Below are 12987 nucleotides of genomic sequence, written 5' to 3' on the forward strand. Positions count from 1 at the left end.
AATTAAGAAATGGACTCAGAGACACTCCTATTATCTCTCATCTCCTGAAGCAAAGGAAAGGGAGAAAGAAAGGAAGAGAAACGTTTAAGACCATAAGCAGGAACTAAGGATAGGGCAGCTGCCAAAAAGAAGAATGACAATGGCATATAGAGTAGTAGCTGGTGTAGTGAAGCAAGATGTACAAATGGAGCACTGATCTTAAACCAAGCTGTAGTATTTGATCATGTTTCCAAAAGAATGTAGGCAGAAACAGTTTCTAAGAGGACATGACTTGCCAGTGTATGGCATATCTTTCAGAGGTATCGGATCCTGGTATTGAACTCGGTAACTGATAGATGTGCATATTCTCCCTGCCCCCTGTCTGATAATGATTGAACTGATTTGTTTCTGCCACCTCCCCTCTGAAATCTAGGGAAAAATAATATTATCTCCATTTACAATTTAGCTTCCCAGCACTTTGTTTCACAGACACCAGCTGTTCTGACTTTTCCTTTGACCCTGTCAAGCATTATCTGTTTGACTTTCTCATATCATATGCATAGTTTTTTCCAAAATTTACTCTTCTTACACTGCACGAAAGTCGTGATGGTACAATTTCTGAAAAACATCTGCTAACCAGAATGCTATGATTTTGCTTGCATATCATAAAAATAAGCAACATTTATATGCACATAATGTGTTTCTGACAGGGCTTTATCAATACCATTCCTCATTATTATTGTTATTTATCTTAGCTTTTTCCAAATAAAAGAACCAGCATTAAAAAAAAAATACATGTGCTTCATTTAAGTCTAACTAACTCTTCATCTTGTTATCAGGAGCTAATATCCCTCTTTTCTTTGCGTTTCTAAATTGCTGTAACATGCAATTTCTGGTAAGGCAATTTTAACTGTGACACAGAGAGCCTAGCATCAGAACTCTTCTTCATCCTCTTACATTTATTTATTGAAGAAGAACTCACCTCTGCATCTCACCTCTACAAATATAGGAAATTAGGGCTAGAATACCAGAAGCAACAGAGGAGAGACACATATTTATTTAGATTTCTTCTCCACTAAATTTCTTCCACATAATGAAAGACATATCTAAACCGTGGCCCCGAGAATTCTGCACTTCAGATCCATCAGTCAGGCGGAGCTGGAGAAGGGAAGGGAATGGTATTCTTGCCACTGCCAGTTGATATCTGTAAAAGCTACAGTAAATTGCACTAAATGCTTTTGCTGCCTTTTTGGCAGAAAGGTGCACTGTCAGCTCAATCTCACTAAGTTCTGAAGGAAGCACGGAAATTGATCATAAAAAATCATTTGCTATCTAAAATGAGAACAATGCTTGTCACAGTGCAGGTTTTCAACTAGGCCATATTGTGAGCATGTCTTAAAGGGAAAAGAATACATTTTCCCTTTAACTAGCAAATTTCAATCAGCTAAGTAGGAACATTTCTTATTTAATGAAAGCATCTAATTAGACATAATTTAGTCATTTCTAAAACTGCTGAGACCAGAGCATCTCTCCACTAGAGGACACTCTTGAACTTATTGAGAAATAATGAAAAACAAAAAGCAAACACACCAACCAAACAACCAAACACACACATACACACACACACACACACACACACACACACACCAACAACCCTCCTTTCCTAATTAAAAGAGAATTTCTTCCCTAATTAAAAAGTATCAGCATCCAGAGATCTTACTTGCTGCAATTAGGAAATAGTGAGCATTTTTCTTAAATGAGATGTTGAGTAGGAAGGGGATCTTAATTTTATTGCATCATTAATCATGTATATTAAAATAACTCTATGATCATGGTAAAGTTAAATGTTTTACCAAAGACTACCCACTTAAGATAAAAGGAAAGTGGTTTACAAAACATATTTATTTATCTTTTGTCATTAGTTATACAGAAGAGCTGCTTTTCCCAGAAAGCTTAAAGCCTTTATTCAAAAACATAAAATGAAAAGATCTCTTTTCTGCCACCTCTCTCTTTGTCTCTTTCTCTGTATTCCCTGTCTGCCCCTACCCTACTCTAGATAGGAAAGAAAGTGCTTTTAGAACTATCTTAAGACATTTTGCTTAAACAAGAATTAGGACCTATGGCAGCAAAGAGTTGCCTGGCTCAACCTGTAGATAGTTCTTCTGAAACCAAAGAGTTGTCTGAGAACATTGAAAGAAAGCAAAAGCCATGGGAGGGACTAGGTGTGTTAGAATAATTATTGAAAAGGTTATTCCTGCAAGATCTAACATCTGCTCATATTTCAAGGGAACAAAATCACAAGAGAAGAACAAGGAACGCATTTTAAAACTAGCTAAACAAATCCAGTTTTTTTGTGAGATTTCTGTAGCAAACTACCTTGCCAACCACTTTTATTAAGAACAAAGCCATGTGTGGCCAGGCAATAGATGGTCAGAGAATTTAAGTGAGTACAAATAAGTTAGAATTAATCAAGTCAATATATATTCATAATACCCACGAGATTGCTGATTTACTGACTGTAATTATTTTTAGAAATGCTGTTTTTATGGGAAGGAAGCCTTTCTTTAAATGATGGTCTGCATGAAGATAGACCAAATTACCCAACTCAAGAATCAGAGAATTGCTCTTTAAAATCTGAGTAAACTGTTGGAATTGCTTCCAAACTGTTGTAATAAAGAGAAACCATAGCCAAGGGCTCTATAGCAGAGTCAGAATTTTATAAAGTTGGAAAAAAGGAATGAAAATGGGAATACGATGACCTGACCACATTATGTTGAAATGGCTCAATGATTCCTGGAAAAAAAAAAAAACTATAATTTAGTTCTTGAAGGATGTGTTCTTTCTGTGTCAAATCAAAGCTCAAGGTGTCTAGAATAATGATTAGTGCAGAAAGGGACACAAAAATGTTTGCCACCCAGTGTCACCTGATATCTGGTTCCTGAGGATGTTGCCAAAGACAGGTATAAGATAAAGATTGGCAAGGGGGATAGCATTGCAGTTATATTCTTTCAACTGACATTACACAGACTTGCTCAAATCGGTAGTGAAAAACTTTTAACAATGTCTATGAGGTGGAAGCAAAAATAAATTTGCTCCTGAATTTAGCAGTGGATAGAAGTCATGGTATCTTTGCTTGCTGATGAAGACATCACAACTGCTTATAATTTTTGTCATTTTAAAATCATTTCAAGTTATGCACATCTTCCTGTTGCAGACATTTGAATATTGTTATCGCAGAGGCTTTGGGATTTTGTGATGCTTTGACTTTTGTTGTTGTATCTTGTTAAAAATATGTACTGTACTTTTGCCCTTGTAATTGTGTAGCCACTGTTCTATATCCTTGATTCCTTCATTCCCTGTGATACATTTGTATCCTGTTAGAGTCGTGTGCATTTGAAGCAAATTATTACTCTTCAAAATCCAACTATAATTAAACTAGCCACTAGAAATGCACAGAAAAAAATGTTTATCTGGAATGAGTAATCAGCAAAGTACTTAGAACTCAACATCACAAGCAGTCAAAGGAAAACAAATAAAAGAAACAAATGGACAGGAATGTGGAAAGGAGGAAACTGAAAGAAGGTGCAAAAGGGATATTCGTGCTGATGTGATGGATAGCTCCATCAGCTTATGCAAATGCAGATAATTCTTATCTTTCATATCTATGGATTCACACTGGTTATATTACTCTACTATGGACCCCATCCGCACATTCCTTTCTCTCTTTTTAAAATTATTTCTGTTTTATTTTTTCAGCTTTGTTGATTTCGCCAAACCCAGTCTGATAACTACTGAAGCAGAGACCACTAAGCATGTTCCAGTGTTTACTATTTCCTTATATCTGTCACTAAAGTATTTGGTGAATATATGGATTCTCAGTTACAGGCTACATTTCTTAGCTTCTATTATAGTTAGAATTGACAACACAACTGAAAGAAGGCTAATGAGATGAATGAAGAAGAGATGTGTCCAGTATCATGGTTGTTTGCTTTATGATGAAGTCTCATCCCTTTCCTACAGACAGATGTGCCCATGGTCTGGTTTATGCACATACATGGTGACAAATGATAAAAGCAACAAACAATAAGGAACCTGAATAACTTGACCAAACAGATTTTTTTTGCTTAGTTTGAGACAGCTCTCTTCTGCAGTAGTAAATTCCCCTTTAACTTATAGAAGATAATATATTTTGGGATATCCTTGTTAATTAGCATAGTCTGTCCCTGTGAGTACCTACAAAATCATTTCTGTTTTAACTTTGAAAGTTTTATGGTGGCAGCTAACCCATGACGGTATACTGTCTGACTCACTTGGGGATTTATGTAAGAGCCATGCCTATCCCCTATAATTTCCCAAAGTATATATGCACAAAATAGGAAAATTGAAACAAAAGTTTCCAGCTTTGGGTAGAGAACCACTGCAGTGGATTTGCTTAAATTTTTATTTATTTAAAGATAGCAATGTGAATAGACTTTGTCCTGGGTGTGTGTGCTTGTCTTTGCATCCAAGTGTGGTTAACAAAGATGTTTGTTTTGTTTTTATGAGAAGAGTTTGGGTTAAAGGGAAAGGTCCACTTCGTCACATTTTGTGTTAACCTGGTTGTCCTAATACTCAAAGATTGAATGGATAGCTCAGAAATAAGTACAAGGCAGGCCTGGCTTTCTTATGCTTTAATAAACATAATTCACAATTCTTAGGTTTATTGACTTTTGAGGTTAATTAAATATTCTTTTACAGGGGTTTATAAGCTTATAAAACATGGTTTGTGCAAGACATAGTGATAGCTCATGCATGTTATTTATTATTAAAATATAATTGAGGAGTCAGTGAACTCACTGTTTTCTGTTATCATCTTTCCTGCCTAGAAGGACTCTTATTACTCCATGTTACACTGAAACTCCACAGGAAGAACTGCGAGTGTTTTTGCCTCTTCATGTGACTTAGTAAAATGTGTCTGATAACTTCTTATTCTAAACACCCAATGAAGCGTTTTGCAGTTTCTTTTTCTTTGTTCATATTCCATAGAAAGAGATGCAGTAACGGTTTGAATGAACTGTAATAGTAGTTTAAACCACTGAAGTTCCAAATGGAAGGGAATTTTCTGTGATGAATTAATCAGGAAAAGTTTCAGAAGTTGGTAGCAGGTATGATTATTTTCAGTACTTTAAGAATTCCTTGTTAGTTTTATTATCACTCTATGACCAAAGCTATTTCAATTCTTTTCATTCTTAAGAAAGACACATCATTTCCTTTTGCAACCTGTCATCTCAGTACATTGAAATAGCAGAGTCTTTAAAATCACTTGAAAGAAACCCTTATATTCTGCCTTTTATTCTTTCCTGATCCTAGAACTTCAGGCTCAGTAGCTATCCCTCCCCCACCAATGCTTCAAAGTATTTTATTATATCTAGCATGTGACTTCCTGAGAAGCTTCAACTTTCTTCAGAAGTCTTTTCTTCCTTCTAGGAGTTCAGTCATAGGTTTTATCATTTTACTTCCCTGCTCCTGGCCTTTATGCTGAATCAAGAATCTCATTAAAAAATACACATATAAGTGCCCAAACCATTTCCATACAGACAGGTTACTCTTCTGTGAGGTATTGAGAGTTTTTTTTTCCTTTTCCTAACATACTTTTAAGTGACACCTGTCATATATAAGGCTTATAAGATTTACCCAGATGGTTTATTACCCTCAAGATGTCCTCAATAAAGGCGATTGTAACGTAGTGTATGAAATTTGTCAGTGTCAAATAAAGGTTACCATTTGAGAATATCCTTGCAACTGCCATCTCTGAAAATATATTCTATTTTGTGTCTTTTATTATTATTGCCTGTGGGTTTTTTTTTTTACTTTTTAGTATAAATACCAACTCTGTAAGTAGAAAAATGTATAAGGAAATTAAAATAAGCAAATTTTCTTCTCTTTAGAAAATAACTATTTGAATCATTGCATAAAGATGAATACTTTTGCTGGGCATTGTGGTACAAGCCTTTAATGCCAGCACTTTTGAAGCAGAGGCAGGGGGATCTCTTTGAGTTCTAGGCCAACCTGATCTACAGAGTGATTTCCAGGACAGCCAAGGCTGTTACACAGAGAAACTCTGTCTAGACCCCCCACTCCCGCCAAAAGATTTTTCCAGGATTTTTACACAAGTGCTTATATTGGTATTCTACTCATGGATATACGAATAAACTTGTGTTTCTGCCAATATTTGACCTCTATATGCATATTTCGGTACTATAATTCATGTAACTAAAATATAGCAACTATATCTAAATATTTTGCAGGAAATCCTACCAACAACCACCTAGTCTAAAGTAAAGAATAAAGTCATTTGCTCGTATCTAGGTGATGCCTTATAAATATTAACTCTTGTTGTTAGCCATGCCAATGCTACATGTTGAAAGGTTAATGGTACATTTAAATACATTTAAAGGGAGGAATATAAATAGACTCTGTCCTAGGTATGTGTGCTTGTTTCTGCATCCACATGTGATTTACGAAGGTGTTTGTTTTGTTTTTATGAGAACAGCTGGTGGGATGTGTGTTATGAGTCAAACTTCATCTTGGATTAATGAAAGTGCTCATTGATCTGATTGATCAGGCCATTCTGAAAATTATTTATCAAAATATAGCAAAACAAGAAAAAGGACTGAACAGGTAAACCTCCACATGAGCTAGACTAGTCACATAGCCAGATTCTTGTGAGTAGAATTTCCAGTCACATGAAAATTCATTATATGCATGCATGGAATTGTCAAACAATAAAATTGAAAGTGTGAAGCACAATTGGACAAGTATGTTTTGTGGATCTGTGATCTTAAATATGCCTTGAAAGGCATAATTTTATAGACTTCAGATCACTAGTACTTGTCGAGAGTGCAACATTAAAAGCACATGAGCAAATACTAGAAGAGTTATGCTGCTCATCTGTAGCAAAAGACTACGTGTTGTGTTTCTCACTACAACTGAAAATTCTCAATCAGTTTGGCTGAGCTGTCACTTTTTTTCAGACTAGTCCCCCCTTTACTTTAAAAGCAGTGTTTGGCACCTTGTTTCCACTTATAGTTCTGTAGTAACAATGTTAAACTATAACCTGTGATAACACTTGCTCCATTGTGAGAGTCCAAGAAATGTGAACAATATTTATAGTCTTTCCTTAATTTAAGTCAATACTGTCACTTCTATTTGTTCAGCTGTTCACGACTTTACAATAGCTTTGTAACTGCCCATTTAGCTTAGTCAAATTGTATTTCCCAGAATTCCCTTTACTACTTGTGTACTTCTAATCATATCAGGCTACAGGAAAAATTCTCTTAACACTAGTGGAGAATGAAAAGGATAGCCAATATTTTAATAGAGTGTAAATGAATACTTGCATGCTTGCTGTTGTAAAACTACTTTGTTTCATTAGCTTGAAACAACAGTTGGAAACAGTTGCTCTTTTTCTCCTTCAGTTTATGGTTGCAAGACTAGAAAACTAAGTGCATGCTCCTTGAACCAACACAGGTTTCAGTGTACCTAATGGAATTAAATTTTAGCACTAGGTGTAGAGACACTTACAGAGACTACTTTGGTATTCCTCCAGATTACGTAAGCCATTTCTCCATTAAAATAATTCTGTTTCCCTAAGCAATAGAGGAGAGGGAGCTCAATCTTGGCTTTCCCTGTAGTCAGACTGATGATTATATTAAACATCACCATAGAACCTTCGTCCAGCAACTGATGGACACAGAAGCACAGACCCACATCGGAACACTGGACTGAGCTCCAAAAGTCCAGTTGAAGAGTGGAAGGAATGAGAATATGAGCAAAGAGGTCAAGACCATGATGGGTTCACCCACTGAAACAGTTTACCTGAGATAGCAGGAGCTCATCAACTCCAGCCAAACTGAAAAGGACCAAGCATAAAACCAAACTAGTTCCTCTGAATGTGGTCGACGGTTGCATGGCTGGGGCAGACTGAGGGGCCACTGGCAGTAGCACCAGGATTTATTCCTACTTCTTGTACTGGCTTTTTGGGATCCTATTCTCTTTGGATGTATACCTTGCTCAGCCTAGATATAGTAGGGAGGGCCTTGGACTTTCCACAAAACAATGTGCCTCACCCTTTCTGAGGACTAGATGGGGGTGGGGTGGGTGGGTGTGTGAAAGGAATGGGAGGAGGGGAGGGAATGGGGAATTGAATTGTTTTTTTTTTAAAAAATCTAATAAATTAAACAATTTCTCTCTCTCTCTCTCTCTCTCTCACACACACACACACACACACAAGCAGTAAGATTCATATATAATATCTTACTATTCTGCAACTCGGAACCCTGACTGATATATATGATATGACATAGTTACCACTCTCTTACCCTTAATAAAGAGTTATCTCTCAATGAGTACTCTTTTAAGAATAGTCAGAGCTATTAGCTTGGTATGCATGCAGCATCATGTATGAAGTGCTAAATAGTTAGTTTCTCTCCTACTGTGTTTCCCAGTCTTTTTGCCTAAACATGTAACACATTGAAGGCTCAGGTTACACTTACTTGGTACAGTCTGACATCTACTAAGAGCATGTGACTGAAACAAATTGTTTGGGTAGTTATATTTTTATTTTCTTTCTTTTACTCCATCTTTCTACATTTTTTATATTCTTTGTCATCCCTTCACTAGGACTGTTTCTACTGGGATAGATAGTTGGTAAGACTTTTAAAATCGTTGATTATGTAAGAACACAATGTCCTCTCCACAATACTCAAAAATCTATGCAGAAGAGGAGGAAATATGTTCAAGTCAGAAGTTATAGATAATGCCAAGGAAACAGCGTCTTCCAGATATAACAGGGCAGATGCATATATTAACTCGCAGAGACTGTGGCAGGACACACAAGACCTACACAGAGGTTCAAGCCAAATGGGATCCTAGCACTGAGACAGGGAAGTAAACATGAAGGTCTACACTTAACCAAGAAGCTATTTGTCCCCCCATAGGTCTTTTGCTTATTTGTTTTGATTTTTATTTTTGTTGGTTGTGTGTATATGATTATTGGGGTTTTTGTTTGTTTTTTGTTTATTTTATTTACTAAAAATGAGAGGCAAACAAAACATAAAGGTTACATAGGTAATGAGGTGGGGCGGATAAAAAGAGAATCTGTAATTAATGCAAAATTGATTAATGTGTAGAGAATAAGCGTCTGTGGAGTGCTGAGCTATAAATGGGGCATCTATAGCATGCCTCTTCATCAAGCTCACAGAAAAAGAGGAGATAGAATGATTGTAAAGAGCCAGGACTGGGATAAGCCCAGGAAAACAGTAGTTTTTCTGCACATGACAGGGCAACTGCACTCATGAACTCACAGCATCTGGGGCTGCCTTCAAAAGAGCTATCCTTGAATGATTCAGCCAAAATTCCAGCATGGATAGGGAAGGATCCCAAGCCTCACTGTGAAGTAGAAGGCTTCTGAGGGAGGGACAATCAGTGGGTTGGCCCTACACCTTTGAGTATATATACACCAAAACAGAACTCAGTGGGCTATAAAAAAGAAGAAAAGAATGCAAAGTTGGGAGGAGGCAGAAGACAGAGGAAGGATCAGGGAGAAGTTAAGGTGATGAGAGTGAATAGGATCAAAACATACTGTATACAGGTATTAAGTTTTTAAAGACTGTGCCTTCTAGCTAGACATGGAAACAACCCCACGAAATCTCAACAACATGGCTGCCTAAATAAAACCGCAGCAACCTAACAATTGATGATGTCCCAACATAGGTGAGAGTAAACTCATAGTGATCCACCCCTAGATGAAGAGGTATATACAATGGCATCTTTTGAGAGAGGGAGAATTTGTCTTCCCCAGGGATGAGCCATTGGTTGGGTATCCATGACAAAGTGATCAACATTACAAACATATATTCAGGTAACACTGGAAACATTTGGCAGGTTGGTGTGGGTTCTTTGCAAACTCTATTGGGTCTTTTGAAGAAAATAAACTACTATGTTAAACCCTAAACTACTTGGGATTTTTGAAAGAAAACTAAAACATTTATTTATCTAGTGACAATGAACTAGTAAAAGAGTTTAAGTTAAAAAGGCATTTCATTTAATATATTAAAACATTGGTAAAGAATTGGATGTGGTGGCATATATACTTTGATCCCAGCATTTGGGAGGTAGAAACAGCCAGATCTCTATGAGGTGGAGGACAGCCTGGTCTACATAAGTGTTCTAGAGAATCCATAATTACATAGTGTTGTTCTGTCTCAGACAAAAGAAAATAAAACAAAACAAAAAACTTGTTAAATTCAACAATAATAACATTTAGTTGGAATTTGTGAAAAATTTTAAAGTTCTTTCTATGTATTAAAAATATGAAAACTACCTAATATGCACGAAACTCACTAGCCATTTCATCTGAAGTTTCAACCATTCTTTTTTCAGTTAACAGCTTTATTATAAGCTTTTAGGAATATGCAGTTTTATATATCTTGAATATAAACTAGATGATTATTTTAGTTATTGTTATTTCAAACATCCTCCTTGTAAAATATATTAAGTATTCTATGTAAAACAAAATTATGTGTGGTTAATGGACGCTTAAAAGAAATCCCACACTAGCTCAGAATTGAGAAATAGGTAGTTATTTATTTAGGGGTAAACTCACAAATCAGAATTTTTTGCTTGAACGGTGGATAGAGATCGAATCCAGCAATCCAACAATCTGAACAAGCAGTCGGCCAAAAAGGAGGGAAAAAAGCCTGAAACAAGCTATGTGTCAGCATATATGGTCTAAGAGGCCACGCCCCAGTGGGCAGGTAACCACAAGGTGCAAGCCTTCCTACAGCACCTCCCCCTTTTGTTTAAATAAGAGAGTTCTAAGACTAATACAAAATTATATACAATAATAACAAATATATTCAATAATTATCCTATCCTAACTAATTTAAGTTTTGTAAGATAAATAACTTGGCCAAGTCATGAGAGGAAAGTAACTACAATTATCTAGTCTTTAACCCCATCCAAGATCCGAGAACGGAAATAATGTTACTTGAGTAAGCAGGAAGTACAATTAAGCAACTTCCAAAAGGTGCAACAAATGTCAGAGACAACTGGCTACCTGGCCAATCACTCAAAGTCTCATTTGCCACGTTGAAGCAACCAACTTTGGCTAAGGCCTAGAATAACTGACAGACTATTTTTAAAGGCAAGAAATTTTTTAAAACCGTCTTACCCTGTCTTGGCAAGATTTGACAGTTCTACTTATCCATTTCCAGATACTATATGTATCTTGTCAGTGGTTGAGGCATGGGCATTTCTTTGTCCAAAGGCCAGTTTTGCCAAGAAGAAAACAAGCTCCAAGTGGAGTACGAAGTAGCATAAAGTATAAACAAAAGTAATCACAATAACAGGGCGGTGGTGGCGCACGCCTTTAATCCCAGCACTTGGGAGGCAGAGGCAGGCGGATCTCTGTGAGTTCGAGGACAGCCTGGTCTACAAGAGCTAGTTCCAGGACAGGCTCCAAAACCACAGAGAAACCCTGTCTCGAAAAAACAAAAAAAAAAACAAAAAAAAAAAGAAAAGAAAAGTAATCACAATAGAGCATGAATGAAAGAACTCATCACAGTATTTGAGATGAGAAATTTGACATTGACCTCACTGTGATCTTTACATCGGAGAATAAATGGGGCGAGTGGAACATATTCACAACCTCTTTTTACAAAATCTGTCTATCAAACAATTAACACCTAGGTTGATGCATTAATTAGCAATTAATTGGTTGTCAGAGACATATGGATGAGTATTACATAAGGGAATCCCTCTGGCTGTGCCTGTTCAAGGAAAGCAAGGCCTGAAAGCAGTAGAGAAAGAAGGAACTTCCTAAAACTTGTCATGGTAACATCACAAAAGTACGGTCTGCAGTTACGTCATAAATATTGTAATATTTCCTAAAGTATTTCCTATTTTAATTCTTCATCATGAACAATGAAACAATCTTAAAAGGCTGTGCTGATTTGGTTTCTCTGTGTTTATATGTACACAAATAAACACATCGAAAATACTTTAAGTATTTAAATATCTATGTTTATGTGTTACTTAAGTAAGCCATTTTTAAGTATCTATGTAGATAAAAGTGTGAAGGTGAACTTGTAATTTTGAATAAGAGAACAAAATCTTAAATGTCAAGTTAGAGTAAAACAAAATTTCAACATGACTCCAGTTAACAGTTCCATCTATTTAAAATTTCACATTCAGATTTCCTTGAGCCATGTTGTATAGGCTGCAAAAACCAGGTTTCCAGAGTGATTTGGTACTGCGACACCAATTTGCATTTTGTACTCTAAAACATAAATGTATCAGTTGAAATCTTGGCCCCTTTTTCAAAGTAAGGATGTCTATCTTTTCTTGTCTGTTAACATTAATCAAGTTATGACATTTATCCACTATTCTTTTACAAATCTTGGTATTAAACATTTAAATAAAAGATTTTAATAAGGATTATATGAAATGCTAAGTGTGCTAGAAATTAGCACTGAGTAATGGTTCAATAAATAATAAGAAATTGTAGTACTAGTTAAAATTTATATTTTATGTTTAATCTGTTTTATATTTTTACCTTTCTTGAGTGTCTTCCCAAATGACCAAACAGTTGAAAGATTTGGTTATGGTTTAGGTGATCTCCCTGAAGTGTATTGTCATTGAAGTCATGTTCTACAGGGTACAAACATTAGGAGGTGATAGTAGTTTTGGGTGATGGGAAACAGTGGTAAATTTCAGTGTGGATTATGGAATTTTAGCTCTGCTTTCTGTTCTCTTGGTTTGAGTTGTAGTCACTTGCTTGGTTCTATTTTGCTGTCCAGACTGTTATCTGCCACATTGAGAAGTGAGACCTCGTTGAGAACTAAGCTAATGTCAGTGTCATAACCTTGAACCTCTAACAGCATGAGCTAGAGAAGGCTTCCTTTACCTCATAAAATAGCCTATTGCAGATATTTCACAGTAGTAATGCAAAGCTGACTTGTGTACCTT

At 36.1% G+C, this 12987-nt stretch overlaps 1 protein-coding gene across 1 annotated transcript in view; it reads right to left on the reverse strand.

Moving 5' to 3' along the window:
* Positions 1-12987, reverse strand: part of Il1rapl1 (interleukin 1 receptor accessory protein like 1) — a 653936-nt gene that overhangs the window by 53846 nt on the left and 587103 nt on the right. The window lies entirely within an intron of this gene.

Source organism: Chionomys nivalis, chromosome X, assembly GCF_950005125.1.
Source record: "Chionomys nivalis chromosome X, mChiNiv1.1, whole genome shotgun sequence".
In the NCBI taxonomy this organism is placed as follows: domain Eukaryota; kingdom Metazoa; phylum Chordata; class Mammalia; order Rodentia; family Cricetidae; genus Chionomys; species Chionomys nivalis.